This window comes from Equus asinus, chromosome 21 (genome assembly GCF_041296235.1).
Source record: "Equus asinus isolate D_3611 breed Donkey chromosome 21, EquAss-T2T_v2, whole genome shotgun sequence".
Taxonomy (NCBI): Eukaryota; Metazoa; Chordata; class Mammalia; order Perissodactyla; family Equidae; genus Equus; species Equus asinus.
The window spans coordinates 86,886,392-86,900,110 of record NC_091810.1 but is presented as its reverse complement, the minus strand read 5'-3'; the positions used below and the strand labels follow the sequence as shown (position 1 = coordinate 86,900,110).

At 41.3% G+C, this 13,719-nt stretch overlaps 1 long non-coding RNA gene across 2 annotated transcripts; it reads right to left on the bottom strand.

The window, feature by feature from the left end:
• Window positions 1-2,899: 2,899 nt before the first annotated feature.
• Window positions 2,900-13,520, bottom strand: LOC139041443 (uncharacterized). 2 transcript variants are annotated; one of them, XR_011496611.1, is made up of 4 exons: window positions 13,435-13,520; window positions 12,578-12,667; window positions 11,794-11,989; window positions 2,900-3,446 (listed from the first exon to the last, which is right to left on the bottom strand). It is a non-coding gene; the product is annotated as an uncharacterized lncRNA (long non-coding RNA). The 2 variants fall into 2 exon arrangements; XR_011496610.1 differs by lacking the exon at window positions 13,435-13,520 and having other exon boundaries at window positions 12,578-12,891.
• Window positions 13,521-13,719: the final 199 nt, after the last annotated feature.

The window sequence follows — 13,719 nt, the reverse complement described above, 5'->3', positions numbered from 1 at the left end:
GTTCCCCAGTGAAGCCTTGAGTTAACCGCAGCCCCAGCTGACACCTTGCGGCCTCTGAGAGTCCCTGAGATGGAGGACTCAGATCCACGGAAACTGCGAGGCAGTTAGTATTTGTGGCTTTATTAAGTTTTGGGGTTATTTGTTATGCAGGGATAGATAAGAAACAGTTTAGGAATCATCTGACCCACCAGCTGCTCGAAGAACTAGAGTATCATTTCCTTCGAAGCCTCCTGCGTGCCCTTCCTCCATCCCACCCTACCCCACTTCTCCTGCCAGAGTGAGGGAACCACCATCCAGAATTTTTGTTTATCGTTCTCTTGCTTTTGTCATTTTAACACATTCATATTTGCTTAAACAAATTTGAGTTTTGCAGGTTTTTGAACTTTATATAAATGGAACCTTGCCACACATACGCTTCTGTGATTTGTTTTTCTTATTTAAAATTAAGTCCCTAAGATTGAGCCACGTTGATCTTCTGGTTCCTTCATTTCCAGTGATGTGCGTTTCTCCATTCTCCTGTCTTTGGACACTTATTTTCAGTATTTTTCTTTTGCAACCAGGCTGCTATGAACATTCTTGTGCATGACTCCTGATCATATGAGCCAGGATCTCTCTGGGGTGTAGGCCTGGGAGCGCAAGCGCCAGTTTATATGGTATAAGCAGCTTCAACTTTCGAATATAATGCAAAATTTTTCCAAAGTGATGGATACTGCTTTACACTCTAACTGGAGTGCATAGGAATTCCTTTGTTCTGCATGCATTTGGGATTGTCTGATTTATTCAATTTTGCCTTTTTGAGGTTGTAAAGTGACATCTCATGATGTTCATTTGCAGCTTCCTGATTACTACTGAGATGCACTGTTTTTCACACGCTTACTGCACATTAGGTTTTATTCTCCTGTGAAATGCTTCTTTATGACCCTTGTCCAGGTTTTATTGGGTCTTTGATTGATTCGCAGGTGCTCTTCATATATTTTGATTCTATACCTTGTCAGTTATATGTGTTGCAAATATATCCTTCTAGTTTTCGGATGATCTTTTCATTCTTTTTGAAGTACTTTTGAGGAAAGGAAGTTATAAGTTTAATGTAGTCTAATTTATTCATCATTTCCTGTATGATGTGCACTTTTCATATCTTGCTTAAGAAAGCCTTTTTCTCCCACTAGTTTACAAAGACTTTCTCTCACGTTTTCCTCTTAAAGTTGTGAAAGTTTGCCGTCTCCCATTTGAGTCTAATCCATTTGAAATGGTACGGTGTATGGTGTATGGCACGGTGTAAGGTATCCACCTTATATGAATATTCAGTTTCATACTTTTTCACATGGATAACCTTGAACCAGCACCATGTTGAATGGTCCATCCAGCCCTCACTGGTTTGCGGTGCTATCTCGACTACAGTCAAGCGTCTGTGTCCGTGTGTGTCAGTGTCTGGTGTCTGTCTTCTGTTCCATTGTTCTAATTGTAGATCCCTGTACCAATACCCTATGTCGTAATGACTCCAACTTTATAATAATAGTGTCACCTTATGCTCCTTCTTTAGGAATATCTGTGTTATTCTGGCCCTTTGTTTTACTATGTACATTTTGCAATAATTTTAATTAAATTCTAGGAAAAATGCTGTTGAGATTAAATTGTGTAGATTGCCACAGGTCTAGTAGAGGCAATGGTGTTGTTCTAATACTAAGTTTTCCTGCTCAGGACGTGTTGAATCTCTCCAATTATTTGGGACTTCTTTAATAGGTTTCCAAAAGAGCTTTATCATTTTCTCCATATTTGCTTCATATATTTTCTGAGCTTTATGTCCAGGTAGGTTACTTTTCACTGTTGCTATTGTAAATGTATTATTTTAAATTTACATTTTGTTTGTTACTGCTATAAAACACAATTATTTCTATATATCCAGCAACACTGTTCAATATACATCTTAGCTCTGATAATTTATCTATAGATGCTCTCGAGTTTTCCATGTGGATAATCCTAACAGCTTAGTTCTTTCCTTTCTAATCATTTCAGGCTAGGCTCTTAAGCACAGTGTTGAATAAAAGAGGTAATAGCAGGCATTCTTGACTTGTTCTTGATTTTAAAGGAACTACTTTAATGTTTCACTTATAAGTATGATGTTCACCGTAGGTTTATTGGTGATATTTTTTATCAAGTTAAAAAATCTATATCCTGGGGCTGGCCCCGTGGCCCAGTGGTTAAGTTCACACGCTCCGCTTTGGCGGCCCAGGGTTTTGCTGGTTCAGATCCTGGGCATGGACACGGCACCGCTCATCAGGCCACACTGAGGCAGTGTCCTGCATGCCACAACTGGAAGGACCCACAGTTGAAAATACACAACTATGTACCGGGGGGCCTTGGGGAGAAAAAGAAAAAATAAAAAATCTTTTTAAAAAAAATCTATACCCTATTTCGAGCTTGTGATGAGTTTTATCATGACTGAATATTCAATTTCCCTGGATGTTTTTCCATATCTGTGACGATCATATGGTTTTTCTTCGCTAATTTGCTGATGTGAATACGTTTACATTAATAAATTAGTTAATATTGAACTAACCTTGTATTGTTGGGATTAACCCAATTTGGTTATAGTCTACTATCTTTTAGGAAAAAATACTTTCAATTAATTTACTTTGAGTTTAAGTCTGAGTGAGATTGGCCTGCAATTTTTCTTACTATACTCTTGTTGCCAGCTTTTGCAAACAAGATATACTGACTCAAAAAATGAATTAGAGAGTATACCCTCATTTCCTTTTCTCTGAAAAAATACAAGTAAATTTGAAGTTATCTGCTCCATAAGTGGTTGGTGAGAGTTGAGATTAAAACCTTCCAGGATTTGTGTGTCTGCTATGAAAAATTTTTAACTACAGATTAAATTTCATTTCAAAGTCAGTTTGGAAAGTTTTGGTAAGTGATTTTTATTACAAATTTGTTAATTTCATTTAATTTACAAATTTATTAGCATAACATTTTCATCATCATACAGTTAAGAATTGCATTTATCTGTGTCGATGCAGATAATCCATAACCAATCTATAAATCAAAATTGGGTGAGTTTATTCTGAACCAGATCTGAGGACCACATAGCTTGGGGCCTTCCTTCCCAGAGGAAGGAAAGGAACCAAAAACTGGGGTGAACAGAGTAGTTTTACACTGTCTTGGAACAAAGAGCATACCTCACATATGACAGGAATGTCCCTTTTACAATTGTCCCAAGATGCTTAGCTGGCACAGCAGGTCGGTGGTCAGCAGGTCAGTGGTCACAAGGTGAGCTCAGCAGGTCAGTAATCAATCCTTAGTTTCCAGGAAAAGATGCTTATCCTTAAAGAAATGCTGATACGTGGGGAAGCCACATCCCTATCTTTAAAGGCATCATTCTTGTCTTTGGGTCATAGTAACTGTTTCAAGCAGATGTACAATGCATGCTGGACAGGCCGCGTCAGGCCCTTTTGGAAAAACAAGGTCAGGCTGAATTAGTTTTACACCAAATGGCTTCCTCATACACTGCAGTATATCCTATTGCTTGTCATTTATTTATCATCTGTAACAGAAATGCAATATCTAGTGGTTTAATCAGGTTTTATTTTTCTCATGTAATGGGAAGATCACAGGTTGGTGGTCCAGAGTGGGATGACAGCTCCACAGTGCCATCTGGGACCCAGATTCCTTTGTCTTTCTGCTGTCACATTCTGTATGCTTCTAACTGCCTTGTCACAAGCTGGTTGGCCTCAAGGATGATGACTGCATTCCAGGCAGGATGAAGTGAAAAGGTAGCAGGAATAAGACATGGGCCGCATGGAGATAGATGCCTGGCACAAGGTTTCTAGCCATTGTTAAAACCATAGAAGCGAATGCACTAAGTGGTGTAATATATCATGTATTTGAAAACTACGAGTGCGGGAGGGACTAGTGACCACAAGGAAATGGAATTGAGTGGCTATTGCTAAGCTCTATTGCAGCTCTAGAAAAAAAAAGTCAATAAAAGGCCAAGAGTGATTAACATGCAATTGAAAGCCACTGTGAAAGCGAGAGGACTTCCTCGGCAGCACAAAGAAGGACTCCTCTCTGGGGGAAGGCAGAGAGAGCTGAGGCCCAGGCCCAGGCCCGAAGCATCAGAGTAGTCAAGCTCCATAGAAGGGTGAACTCTCAACCAAGGCAGGTCTGCTATGCCCAGGGCAGGGCTGTGGTTGGGAAAGAACGGGACATTGACACAGGTGATAGAGTGGTCACTCTAGTGCTGACAAAGGGCACAAGAGCAAAGTAACCAGAGCACTAGAGAGGGAGGCTCTGACTGGACCCAGCAACATGGGCTCCCTCTTAGTAAGGCCGACCCAGCTAACGCTGCTGCCAAGGGTCCTGCCTGCCAGTAACAGAGACCAAGACTCAGCACCCAACATGGCAGCATTGCTTGAGAGGACCAAGCAACCACTGAGAGGGAAGTTGAATATAATTGGCCTCTTGCATTTGAGAAGGGCCAGTAATTTGTTCTGACAGGACTAGACACATATTTCAGGTGTGGGTTTGCCTTTCCTGTCTACAGAGCCTCACCATCTGAGAACTCAGAGTCTGATCCACTGGCACATCACGTCAGATCAGGGGGCCCACTTTCCAGTGAAGGAGGTGAGGGAGTGGGCCTGCAATCATGGGATTTACTGGTTGTACCATATGCTGCACCATCCAGAAGGTTCTGACCTAATAGAGCATTGCAATGGCCTGCTGAAGGCACAGCGCCTGCTCCAGTTCATGGCTGATACTTAATTAAGATGGGCTGCCATCCTCTAGGATGTTGTATATAAACCAAAGACCATTACAGGGTTCTGCATTCCCAATGGGAAGAATGTGTGGGTCCAAAGGGGAGACCCCACTTAACATCACTCCAGCTGGTGAGATTCATCTTCTCGCAACTTTGGGCTCTGCAGATTTAGAGGTCCTGGTCCCCAAAGGGAGGAAAACTTCCATCAGCACATACAGCAAGACTCCATTTGAACTAGAAGCTGCATCTGCCATCTGAGCATTTCAAGATCTTTGTGTTCAGGGACCAGCAGGCAAAAAGAGGAGTCACCATTTTGTCAAGGGGAATTGACCTCAATCATTAGGAGAAAGTTAGGGTTTCTGTTGCACAATGAGGGCAGGGAGGAATATGAGTGGTACCCAGGAGATCCACTGGGGAATGCCTCTTGGTTCTCCCTTGTCCAGGTTCAATGGTAACTGGACAAGTCCAGCAACCTGTGCTGAAAAGGGCATGGGGACCAGAGACTCGGGCCCTGCAGAGATGAGCATCTGGGTCATGCCACCACATAAGCCACTGAGATCGACATAATTGTGACTTCAAACTGAGGGAAATCTAGAATGGACAGTGGAACAGGTGAACAATGAGTATTGGTTGCAGCTCCGAGACCAGCTACAGTGCTGGGGGTTCTGGTTCATCTCGCTAACCTTCCTCTTAAGTTTTCCCGAGGAAGAGGGGCCCACTGCTTTCAGCCTGGAGCTGCTTTGAGATCACTTGGGAAGAGGGGGGTCTGACTGGTGGGGGTAGACTGTAACGTCTGGGGAGACGCATCACACAGGAAGCTCTGTACGCTGAAAACGACGACACTTGGATGAAAAAAACTGAAGAAGACACAAACAAATGGAAAGATATCCTGTTTCATGGATCAGAAGAGCTAATATTATTAAAATGTCCATACTACCCAAAGCTATCTATAGATTCAATGCAATCCCAATCAAAATTCCAAAGGCATTTTTCATAGAAACAGAAAATCAATCCTAGAATTCATATGGAACTACAAAAATCCCTGGACAGCCACAGCAACTTTGAGAAAGAAGAACAAAGCTGGAGGAAGCACACTTCCTGATTTCAAACTATATTACAAAGCTGTAGTTATCAAAACAGTACAGTAGTGGCATAAAAACAGGTACATAGCCCAATGGAATAGAATAGAGAGCCCAGAAATAAACCCACACATACGCTGTCAACTAATACTTGTCAAGGGACCAAGAATACTCAATGGGGAAAAGATTGTCTCTTCAATAAACGGTGTTTGGAAAATTAGATATTTACATGCAAAAGAATGAAATTGGACCCCTATCTTACACAACTCATGAAGTCAAAATGGATTATAGACTTAAATGTAGGACCTGAAGTTGTAAAACTCCTAGAAGAAAACAGAGGGGAAAGCTCCCGGACATTGGTCTTGGCAATGATCTTTTGGATATGACACCAAAAGCAAAAATTACTAAGTGGGACTACATCAAACCAAAAAAAGGTTCTGCAGCAAAAGAAAAAATCAACAAAATGAAAAGGCAACCTACTGAATGGGAGAAAACATTTGCAAACCATACATCTGATAAGGGGTTTAATATTCAAAAATATGTAATGAGGGGCTGGCCCCAGGGCGGAGTGGTTAAGATCGTGCGCTCCGCTTCGGAAGCCCAGGGTTTCACCGGTTTGGATCTTGAGCACGAACATGGCACTGCTCGTTAGGCCAGGTTGAGGTGGTGTCCCACATGCCACAACTAGAAGGACCCACAACTAAAATATACAACTATGTACTTCGGCGACTTGGGGAGAAAAAGCAGGAAAAAAAGAAAAGAAGATTGGCAACAGTTGTTAGCTCAGGTGACAATCTTTAAAGAAAAAAAAATATATATATAATGAATTCAAACAGCTCAGTAACAACAAACAAATAATCCGATTAAAAAATCAGCAGAGGAGGGGGGGTGGGGGGTGGGCACAAAGGGTGAAGTGGTGCACCTACAACACGACTGACAAACGATAATGTACAACTGAAATTTCACAAGATTGTAAACCATCATAATCTCAAAAAAAGCTAAAAAACAATCAGCAGAGGAACTAGTTTTGTTGTGGTGGTTGTTTTAAAATCCAGTCTTTAAACTGGAGTATTTGGTCCATTTCCACTTAATGTAACTACTGATATATTTGGATTTAAACTGTATTATTTCATGCTGTTTGTCTCTCCTTTCCGGCCGCCTTTTTAACAGATTTTTTAAAAGAATAATTTCATATTTTCTCCTTCCCTAGGACGGAAGTGGTCCTCTTCCCATTCATTGGTTATCCTACATGTTACAATTATCCTACATGTTACAGTGCTTACTTAAAGTGAATCAAAACCTTCCTCCTCCTCCGGGCTGACATACACTTCCTAGAACACTTTATCTGCTTGTCTCCTACCCTACTTTCATAAAAGTGTACTGCGCTGTATTTTCCTATCATGTTTTTTTTTAAATCCCATTATTATTACTCTTTTATATGGCAAATCACCTTTTGCATTTGCCCACCTAACTTATTGCTTTTTTGTTTACCATTTTTTCTTGCATCGTAGGCCTCCCGTCTGGAATCACATTCTTTCTGCCTAAAGTACAGCTTCTAGGCTCTCCTTTGGTGAGCTTCTGCTGACAGCAAACTCCCAGTTTTAATTCTGAAATTCGATTTCTGAAATTTCTTTATTCTATCTTCATTCCTGAAAGATTTTTACTGGGTGTAAAATTCTAGTTTGGCAGTAGCTAGAGGAAATTGTTTCATTGTTTCCTGTTATAAATGTTGTTAGTCATCAGGCTAAGCTGCCACTGTTGAAAGTTCCGTCAGAGGAGAAAGTCTGGATGCCTTTATGCCCAAATTTTCTCTTTGCCTTTGGTTATCTAGTTTCCCGATACTGTGTCCAGATGTGGATTCATTTTTATTTATTCTGTTTGGGATTATCTGTGGAGTAGTGTTCTTCACTAGTTTTGCAAAATTCTCAGCCTTGATAGCTTCAGATGCTCTCTGACCCCTTCTTTCCTTCTTCTCTGGGATGCCAGTCAAACCTGGATTGGACGTGCATATCCTCTCTGCTCTGCCCTTTCCTCTGTACTTTCTCTTTCCTCTTCGCTCCATTCTGCATTTCTTCTGCTCCATCATTCAGTTAAACAGTTCTCTTCAGCTTCATCCTACTGTGCTTTACATTTTTTCATTTCTACAAGTTATATTTGGCTTTCAAATCTGCTCTACCATTTTTTAGTGTCCCATGCTGCTATTTTCAAGCATGCCTTATATTTTGAAAAGGTACTAATTTGCATTTTACAATCTATATTTGACAACTCCAGAATCTGCTGTGTTTTGGGGAGAGTGGGCTGTCTTTGCTTCTATTTTGCAGTTGTCTCCAGGTGTGTGGTCTCCTTGCGTACTCACCGTTGTCTGTGTGCTGCTCAGTCCTTGAGAAAACCATCAATGCGGTTTCACCGTGACTGGGCCGAGGACTGATTTCCCAGCAGTGAATGGGAGCTGCTTCTACCATGCATTTGGAATTCTATGTCTGCAACCACTTAAATTCATGACCCGAGGCCCCTCCCCACTCCAGCAATGCAAATCTGGGCTTTGATTTTGCTCGAGGGCCGGTACTTGATCTACCGGCTCAGGGATGGGCTCTCTTCATTTTTCTTCTCCTCTCTTGTGCTCAGCACCAAGGAAACTTTGTCCAGTCCCATGGAGGTGGAAGAAAGAATCCAAACTTATTCCTGGGGTCTCAACTTAATGGGTAGGGTCTACCAGACTCCTCAGCTTAGGTGGGGCCTGACCTTCTACTTGTCTTCCTCATCCCGAAAGGTTAGCAAAATCATAGTTCAATCAGCGAATGCGTCTAGGTCTTAAGTGGCTTTCTAGGTTCTTATCATGTCAGATTTTGGGCTGCTCATCCCTCATTATGATGTTACTCCTGGATGTTAAGATTTTTAGACTATTTTATCGAGCATTTTAATTGCACTCTTTAGGAGCACTGATCTGAAAACCTAGCCCTCCACGCAGGTAGCAGAAATCAAGATCTTCACTTTGCTTTGATGTCGCTCAGTTCTACTACGTTCACAGGCATGTTTAATCCTACTTCGGATGCACTGTGGTTCACGGAGCTATGGATTCATGTTTATCAATCCTGGGAATCTTCCGGCGACCTTTTAAAATACTGCCTCTTCTCCATTCTCTTCATTTACTTAACGAAGTACAGTAGACATCCTCATTCCATCTTCCACGTCTCCTAACTTATCTTTAATACAGTGCTTCTCTTTCTCTCTGCTGTCTTCCAGGTAAATTATTTAGATATATCTTCAAGTGTAAACCACTTCAGTTATGTCTAGCCCATTTCTGACTTATCTATTGGGTTCTTGATTTCAGTCTATTACTTTTCATTTTTACTGTTAACTTTTAAAGTTTATTTCTGAGTTTCTTATTGTATGCTCATCTGTGTAATTATCACGACTCTGCATTTTATCTCTGACAACTGGAACACATTAAGTCCTTGCTGGCATAAATCTGTTGTTTCCATCTTTCTGTAATCACTCATAGTGGTTGGTGTGTTTGGGAACGATCCAGTAATGCTACGGGAGTTCTGTAGGCCTAATTGGAAAGTTTCCTTCCACAGATTTGATCCTGCTTCCACTGATATGTGGCGAGCATCCCCATGCTGGAAGCACCTCAGCCTGCTCTGACCGCCCTACTCTTCAGCCTCACCCCAGCCGTCTACACCTCAGCACCAGTCTCTACCCTGATTAATTCAGATTCTGGTCTGTTTAGCTTTGGGCTTGAAGTGGGGAAGGAAAGAGGAAAAAGTCCTTGGGGAATCCTTCTACTTTTTGTGAGCAATGTCTTGAAAAGCATGTTCTGAGATTTAGTTGTCATGGAGCTGCTCAGAGGTCCTGCTGAGTTCATGATGTCAAAACCAGACATTCATTTTAAAACCCCCATGTTATTTCTTAAAATATATTAAGCGTGCCCATTTTATGAACAGTACTTTGGATAATTCCACAATCGCAAGTCTTCATGAATTTCATTCTACAGCTTTCACTTAAATTCATTCTATTTTTCAAGTATTTTGTATTTTGCACTATTAGAGTTTGAAAAAACACGTTTAAAGTGAACAAATCCTAAATGTACAAGCTCATGAATTTTCATATTATGTACACACCTGTTTAACCACTCCCCAGATAAACACGTGGGACATTTCCATTACTCCAGAAAGTTCCACTAGGCCCCTTGTCGGTCCACTCTCCCTTCCCACCTCCAGGTAAACTCTAATTTGAGTTCTATCAGGTTGACTAGTTTGGCCTGTTCTGGACCCTCACATAAATGGAATAGAGTATATACCATTCTGTGCCAGGCTTCTTGCATCTAAGACGTTTTTGGTACTCATTCATGTTACTGCATGTTTCATTAATTCATATTTTGCTTTTTGTTATGCTGTGTAGTATTCCATTATATGAATAGACTACAAGTGACCTTCTCTTGATGACCACCTTTAGTAACAAAGCTGCTATGAACATGTGGACACACTTTCACTTCTCTTGGGAAGCCCTTACTCTCTCTACCTGCTCTCCCCGGCCCCATCAAGTAATAATTCTGGGTTATGGAGTAGACGTGGTTTTTTCTTTTTAAATAAATGCTCTCCTTTTTTGTTCATGAAAGATTGGCACTCGAGCTAACAGCCGTTGCCCATCTTTTTTTTCTTTTCTCCCCAAAGCCCCTCAGCATAGTTGTGCTACGAGGGACGCCGCCTCAGCAGGGCCTGATGAGCATCAGCATGGCCTGATGAGTGGTGCCATGTCTGCAGCAAGAACCCGAACGGGCAAAACCCTGGGACGCTGAAGTGGAGCACGTGGACTTAACCACTTGGCCACGGGGCCAGCCCCTGGAGTGGATACGGTTTTACCTTCCTTAGAAACCATAATTTCCAAAGTAGCTGTACCATTTCACACTCTCAACAGCAATGTATGAGTCCCAGTTGTCTGTATGTGTCTACTGATCATTACACTGTTGGCACTGTGGTGTTATCTTATTTTTGGTTCTAATTTGTATTACTAGTCATACTAAGCATCTTTTCATATGCTTACTCTTTTTGTAAAGTGACTGTTCAGGTCTTCGCCTCACATATATTGTGAATATCTTCTCCCAGTCTGTGGCTATTCTTAGTTTTTAGTGGTATCTTTTTAATTTTGATTTTTAAAAAATCCTTAGTGAATTCTAATCCTTGCCTACTCCAAGACTGCAAAGATTACTGTTTCCTTCTAGGTTTGCAATTTTAGTTTTTACCTTTAGACCTATCGTCCATGTTCTGTGTCTGGCGAGGTAAATGGTTCATTTTTATTCATATTGATGTCTAGTCACTTTAGCACACTTACTGGGGGTAGGGGAGACAAAAAACAAAACCAAAAATCAGTACATGATTTAGTAGGGTATAGCTCAAGTAGCATAGGCCACTAAGACACTTCAGTTAAGCTCATAAAATGGAAATCAGTCCTACTGGGTAATCTTGAGCTCCAATTCAGAAACAGCAGTTGAAAACGGGCTATTTACTCTCGACAACAGAAGAGTCAAGGAGGAATGATGAGGTGCTTTGGAAGAACAGGGGATGGGAAACAGCAAACAGGGGTCTCACACTTTATTTTGTTAGGCTGGATGTGAGGAGCTCCTTTGAGTTAGACTAGGTTTAGAATCCTGGGTCCAACACTAGTTTCAAAACCTCAAGGCAGTTACTTTTTTTTTTTTTTTTCCCACTCAATTCCCAGGAGAGTAAAAGAAAATGGGTTATTTCTCCTAATGGACTGCTAAAACACTTGGATCTTTGTTTCAACAAGGAATGCCCCTCCCTGTATCAGCCTGTCAAATCTCTATCCTTGTTTCAAAGCCTGGTTAAAACAGTTTTCTCCAGGCAACCTTTCCAGATCTTTCTAAAAGAATTAACCACCGTAACACTTCCAGAGACACAGGAAGTCCCTGAGGCTCAAAGGTAGTAATTGAGAGCAGCTTACATAGGACAGACTGAACCAGGGGCTGGCCCCGTGGCCAAGTGGTTGAGTTGGCGGGCTCCGCTTCAGCAGCCTGGGGTTTCACCAGTTCCGATCTGGGCGCAGAGTGGCACTGCTCATCAGGCCATGCTGAGGTGGTGTCCCACATAGCACAACCAGAAGGACCCACAACTAGAATATACAACTATGTACTGAGAGGCTTTGGAGAGAAGAAGGAGGAAAAAAAGATGTTAGGTCAGGTGACAATCTAAACAAAAAAAGACAAACTGAACCTACAGTTTGTTAAATCTGACTTTCTACATCACTACGATGCTTTGGAAAAAAAAAATCCAGTGGTTCCCCAATAGCCTCAGGATATAATCTAAACTCTGTACAGCTCAGCTTCAAAGACAATTCATACTGTTCCAATTTTCATACTTAGCTCCATTTCTCATTACTCCCCAGTATGTTTCATTCTGAGCGCATTCTCATAGGTCTTTCCTTTAAATGAAGAGGCCTTTTTTTTAACCATCTCAGTGTCATCCCAAGTGCTGATGAATAATGTAGTAAGTAAACACAAGACTAAGGTTCAGAACACTCAAGTCACAAAAGCCCAGTTGTGACTAATATCCTTCTAAATGTCACTCGTCTATTCCCGCAACCTATAAGCTATTGGGAAACACATAAACTCGTATAAACATAGCACTCTATGAATTAATTACTGAATTGATTCCATATATACATCACGGTAGCCAGCCAGTCTGTGCAAAAATTAAAAAATAAAATCATTTATACTTTGCTCACTTGCCTGAGTTTCCTCAGTTGTGTAGAGGTCACACTTGAAACTTCAGAAATCATAAACTCACAAATTCCTCCATCACAGCTCCTGACATCCAGTCTGGAACACACACACACACAACCTAAACTGGGACACTTGAGTTGAGCCGGGCCAACCTCCACCATTATTTTGCCACTGTCTTCACTCTACCCACTATTTCAGTCTTCCGTGGAAAAAGGACTGTTAGTAGACCAAATGATTGAGGTTTACCTTAAACTTCAAGAAACGGAACACGACAAATTTCTCCTGGTTTCCTTACCTACAAAACCGGGTGATGCACAACCAGAGGCACTCACAACTAGAATATACAACTATATACTGGGGGGATTTGGGGGCGATAAAGCAGGAAAAAAACCAAAAACACAAAAACAGGGTGATGTTTGATAACAGGTACAATTTGAGAAAACTTAAGACAGGGGCCAGCCCCGTGGCTGGGTGGTTAAGTTCACACACTCAGCTTCAGTGGCCCGGGGTTTCACCAGTTTGGATCCTGGGCACAGACCCAGTACTGTTCACCAAGCCATGCTGAGGCAGTGTCCCACACAGAACTAGAACGACTTACAGTTAGAATACACAACTATGTACTGGGGGGTCCTTGGGGAGAAGGAGGAAAAAAAAGACAAAATGGGTAAAGTGGGTAGGCACTACCTAACACATCTGTTTCAACTTGTATTTCAACCCAGCATATGTGGATCCATTTGGTTATCCAAACAAGTTTCCAGCTCTTTACTAAATATTCTTAGCTTTCCTAAAGGCCAACATTAAAACAAAAAAAGCTCCTAATGGTAAAAAACCATTACAACCTTAGGAGGTATCAATCAAATAACCTATTCAGGCTCCAATTTCTCAGATGTCCTTTCCCAGGTGGATGTTTTGATACATGAAAAGTACTGGACGTAAGGTTCAACCAGCCTGTGGAGAACAGAGAAGAGGAGAAATTTCTCAGCGAACTAGGAGGGAGTTAGGTTATTTGACCTTCTGCGTCCTAGAGATATCTAGACCTGTCTGCTAGTACTTCTGTTCTACACATAATCCTAAGAGTGTGATTATATTCTCACCATATTAATATTAAAACATTATAGGAAATATAGCAAAATATTAAAATACATTAT